The following is a 5,927-nucleotide window of genomic DNA, read 5'->3' as shown; positions in this document are numbered from 1 at the left end:
TTGGATAAGGGCACGGGTTTAGAAATGGTCTAGGATTTTTGGAATACGTCATCTCAAGGGGGGAGTAATTCGGTTAAGTTTTGGTCAAGTTCTAGATGCTTCAATAGCTAGGTGCAGATTTTTGGAAATCTTAGGAGGCTTGCTGCCCGGAATTTGGTTTTTCATAAATTGGTTGCTTGGGAATTAAAATCCGAGAATGATTTCTTAATTTAGTTCTAAGCGTAAGGAAGTAGTGGTTTCAAGTGAAACTCTTTTTGAGTGAGAATTGAGTAAGTTACAAATTTTGCGGACAAACCACTCGCATTGTCTTAAGGTTACTTTATGGTTTAGTTTCTTCCATCCTTTGGTTTACCTCCTAAATCACCATCACAATCATCCATGTGTGAGTCATATGCATGATTATTGATTAACATTTACATGTACGTCATATTTACATATGCATGCTAAGTTCCATATTCTAGAAGGAAAGAAAATATTTTGAACGAAGTGAGATGATTGTGACTATATTTATTCAAGTGTAATGTGTGGGGCTGGAGACGTTTAGCTTCCCTTACCAACTATTCATGCGTAATGTGTGGGGCTGGAGACGTTTAGCTTCCCTTACCACCCATAGGGCAAGACGGGTTGGGAGATGTCCTGACTTCCTTGCGGCATAGTGCACTGCAGCCATGATCATGATCGAAATCTCAGAGTCAAAATTCAAGGATCTAAGTTCACCAAAAACTTATATGTTTATGTTTCACTACATTTATTCTTTTACGTTGATTATATTCGACTTAGCCATGCATACGTTATGACATGAACACATTATTGTCAGAAATCTTTCATTTAAAGTTAAGGGAATAATAGTACTTTTAGTATCAATTATTTTAAATATGCATGTGCTTGTATTTATGTAATACTCGTTATCCCTCCCATATTCTTGCTGAGTCCATTAGACTCACTACACTTATTGTTTTCAGGTGAGGAGATCTACACTGAGATTGAGGGGCAGGATCCCCAGGGCGAGGACACCGGTGGTGCAGGCCCTTGACCATCGCTTCACTGTTTCCGCTCTATTTTAGTTCTATGTAATAAGAAATTGTTTACACTCGCTTTATTATTTCCTTAGTTAGCAGGTCGAGCTTTCCCCGCGTAGGATTATTTGGGTATGTAAACTTAATAATTTATTTTCCGCATCTGTATGGAATTAAACTTCCTATTTTAAATCCTATGGCTCTGTTTGAATATTCTTCGGTCGTTTATTCTTATTTTAATTGTTTTTAATTTGCTGAATGTGACAAGTTGGCTTTTAATATTAAATAAGGTCATGGCAATTTTTTTAAAAAAATCCCGCATTTTTTTTATTAATTAAATTAGTTAGATGTGTGAGTCGTTTCACTTGAGCAAGCCAACTGATAAGCCAAAATAAAGTTTGACACCCTAACTGAAGCATATAAACTGATGCAATTATTGTACTCAAGACTAAAGGTCAACTGTGAAAGCCCAATTGATATTGCGACCGAACTACCTTTGCTGAACTGAAAAATCCTCTTTAACAACTGTCAAAGTAGTCGTAACTGGATTATGCTACCATCACGAGCTTATCAACTTAAGAAGACAAACATTGAGGGGGAATTATTCGAAGAATTATCAATTCAGGGGGAATATCAATTCGGAGATCATGCTTTCATAGAAGAATATCATATCTCCAAATCTATGCATTTGTTGAGGGGGAATGAAGAATCTTGAGCAAGCCAACTGATAAGCCAAAATCAAGTTTGGCACCCTAACTGAAGCATATAAACTGATGCAATTGAGGATCAATCGACCAAAGGACAATCTACTCACCACTGATCTTTACAAGTGATTCTCATCAAATGGTGATTGACAAAAAGGGGGGGGGGGGATTCAGAGCAGATTTAAATTGTTTGAAAAACAGTTCCATTATATTCTATTTTAAAGATGAAGTTACATGATGATCTTTTGTTAAAACCAAAAATGAGGAAATTGTTAGAATATCATAGTTTCAGTGTTGACAAACTATCTTTATGAGAACTGAACTTGTCCACGACTAAAACTGAAGCTCAACTGAATGAAAAGACGACTAAACTAGTCCACAAGCTTACTGAAACCACGACTAGACTAGTAAAGCAATTCATTTGAGCAAAGCGAGATTGAATATATCAAGGCAACTGAATAAAATCTCAACTAGAAGTGACACAGTATGTTCAGTTATCAACTTCTCAGAGACCATCAGTCAAAGACAATAACCTTTGAATAAAGTTTCTCGTACAAAATAGCATAATAGTAGAATGCACTGAATAGAGTACGGATTCCAGAAGCTAAAGAAAAAGCAACGAATATGTGTTTGAACGGCTTTAATTCAAATGTGACCGTTGTAATCCAAAGTTATAAATAGTAGATGAAGATCATTTGAGAAAAACAAGAAGTTTGGAACTCTCACACTTTGTATATTCTCGCATTATGAAAGCATTCACTCAGTTAAGCAAAGATCTTCAAGAACAATTGAATCAAACTGATCAACCACACGTTTCAAGATACATTTGATCAAATATAGGATCAATTGCTCTAAGTATATCGAATTATAATACTCAATATAAAGATCAGTTAAGTGTTGTACATACACATATTCAATTATAAGTTATTTTAGTCGAGGACTGAATTTGTGTTAAGTCTAGAAGTTTTAAGATTGACAGTTGGGTGTAAGTCCTAATCTTGGATTGAGCTGTTTCAAAGTGATTTTAATAGTCAAAGTCTTCTAGAGTGAATCCTTTCGAAGTGGAAGAAGGGGTGATATAGGAGTTTCAGTCTCCGAACATCCAGAAAAAAATTCTGTGTCACTCTACTATTTAGTCAAGCACTCTCACTCACGCACATATTCAGTCAAGCCATTTGATACTTGTTTTTTTTATAAACAATGCACACACGGTACAGGGAAACCACAGATCCACTTCAAAAGCTATGGTAACCTTTGAAGGTTAGTTGGCTTTTTTTCCCACATAATCAATTTGTTGGTCAATTAATATCGACACACGAGAGAAAGACTAGAGTTCAATTGTTAACCACAACTAAACTCACAATCGATGTAGCAGATCAGTCGACTAGTGACCAGTCGAGGATCTAATAAAGGTTTATTCAAACATCCACTCTAAAAACCTATATCGGTCCTAAGAACAAGGGGCATTCTTTTTTTAATAATTAAATAATGTTCCTTTTATTTACTACTAGTAAAATAAAATTCATTGTAAGATTACAGATGCAGCAGTATCGAAGACTCTTCCAGGCATTGGAGTGGGGGTGGTGGCTCGAGATGATCAAGGAGTTGTGCTCTTATCTCGGGCCAATTTTCTGTATGGATCTTTCACACCTTTTAGAGCAGAATTGATGGCTGCTAGAGAAGGTATTTTGCTAACTAGTATCTATCGCTGGTCGAACGTTATTATAGAGATAGATTCTAGCAATGTGTTTTCGGCGATTTCATTTCCTTCTCCGTTTGCACCAAATGCAGCCACCATTTCATTTATTCGGAACCATATCTTCAATGCCAACCTTGCTTCTTGGGAGCTCCATTGTTGTCGACGTCAAGCTAATCACGTAGCACATCTCCTAGCTGCTCATGGTTTATCTCGTGGGACTCTTTTGTATTTTATTGATTTTAGTCCACCTTTTCTTGCTCACTCTGTAATAGTTGACTTACTTAGTTGATTTAATGAAGTTTGTTTTTCCTAAAAAAAAAAAAAAAATTCATTGTACCATTTGAATACAATTCACTTACATCTAGGAGTTCACCGAGAAAATTTAACTTTCACGAAAGATTTATGCTAGGGCCTTCTAAAAATTTGTTATATTATTAATTTAGCTAATTGGTCCAAATCGAGAACAAGAAAAAATCTAACTTTAGAGAATTTTTTAATCTATCCAATATTAGTTTATACAGATTTTAATAGAAATATATGTATATATATATATATTTTTATCTTTAGTTACGGGACGACTGTAGTTACAACTGTTCAAGTCTCTTTGCCGATGAGGTTTTGGCCTAGTGCTCAAGACTGAGGCCCTGAGACCACGTGGTCTCAGGTTCGATTTTCGCTGACTGCGGATAGATTTTCTAATTGATTTAGGTAGATTTAAGTACTTTCTTTGCTCGAAACAAGCATTTCTCGAGTCCATGCTCAAGTCTCGTCGATTGTACGGGCAAATTTCACTCTTTAGTGTAGTATTATGATGTAATTTCGAGATTCCATGTAATTTGTACTAAAAAAAAACTGTCCACGTCTCTTTCAGATCGTGCTAGAAAAACAAAATGGGTTTTAAATGATTTTAGCCACTAAAGTTGCTTCTTGTTTAAATCCCACTGAGCAAATGGTCTATTGATTCAAAGAGAACACTTTGATAAGTAGTGATTACTGTCAAGTACACATGGAACACTACCGATCAAAACACAACACTAATCCACTCATAAATAATAAAAAAAAAATCATTTAAAAAAAGGTACGAGGCTTTCAGGATTGATGATTTTGTGAAATACACGGGGTATCCTATTTTTTTAAAAGAAAAAATGTACGCACAGAATACTCCCTTTTACCCAAATAAAAAAAACCCCATAATTTAAATATATGAAAATAAAAAAAATCAATTTTGATAAATTATTGGAAAATCCCTTTTATTATCGATATGATTAGGATATCAAACTCATCTAGTGAGAAGGTATCTGAAGAATTTTGCAAATAAAAATATATATCTATAGAAAATTAAAAATAAAAAATCTTGATAAGTTTGGATACATAGTTGTAGCTTAAAAAAATTTTAAATAGTCCATCTTTTTAAAGTACTTTTATTTTTAAAAAAATCCAAAGCAGTTTTGGTGTTTGATGTTAAAAAGTTTTTTTAAAAAGAATTTAAGGTAGTATATGAGATTATTTCTATGAAACAATCTTGAGTTTTTTTTTCCACAAATTTTGAGTGCAGGAGTTGGTAGTCAAGACATCAAACACCTTTTTAGCTTCTAAAAAAACATTTAAATAAATGAGGTGTTTTTTTTTTTAAAAAAAAAGGCATTGATTAATTTGCTTTACACAAAGGGCTAATTTTTTTTAGAAAAACACTTATTAAAAAAATATGTTTTATTTTAATTGACTTCTTTAACCAAACCCATTTATAATCCAAAAGATGGCAATAGCCCTTGTCACTTTTACTGGGAATGGTGCGGTAATTTCCCCACCAAAATGCACCACTCCGCAAAAAATGAGATCTCACCTAACCAAAATGTGACTTTTCTTTATTCAATTTTAGGCTCTTTCACACCGACAAGTTCAAACAATTTATTTAGAATACTACATTATATTTTAAAAAAAAAGAAAAAATACTATATAATTAGGGTCAAGTGAAATAATTTAGGACCCATGAGAATTCTCTTTGTGATCGTTAGCTCTGAAATTTGTGGTGTATGGCGCCATATTCCAAAAACCAGCCTAACTTTGACAAGTGGGGACAAGCTCCAATCCCCATGTAGTAATAGCTATATGTGTATAATATTATAATATTATATTGCTTTTTTTTTTTTGAGAGTGATAATATTATATTGCCATTTTATTATATATTGTATATATTTTTTTTGAAGAATATTATATATTGTATATGTGTGGCTTGAAAGCCATACTTTTTTATGAGAGTTTTTGTCTGTTTTACTTCCATAATAATATACATAACATGCAAGATATTGGGCTATAAGTTACAGTTTGAGAATACAATTATGAATGTATCCTTTATATTTATTTCGACAAAATTATACTTTTTAAAATATTGAAATGAATTTGATCATGTGTTTTCAGGCATTTATTTAAAATATTACTATTTATACATATTTATCGATTGACTAAATTTTTTGACATGGTATCTATTTAAGACGCTAAAATTTGTTT

This window comes from Henckelia pumila, chromosome 2, assembly GCF_033568475.1.
Source record: "Henckelia pumila isolate YLH828 chromosome 2, ASM3356847v2, whole genome shotgun sequence".
NCBI classification, from domain to species: domain Eukaryota; kingdom Viridiplantae; phylum Streptophyta; class Magnoliopsida; order Lamiales; family Gesneriaceae; genus Henckelia; species Henckelia pumila.
This window is presented reverse-complemented; position numbering follows the sequence as displayed.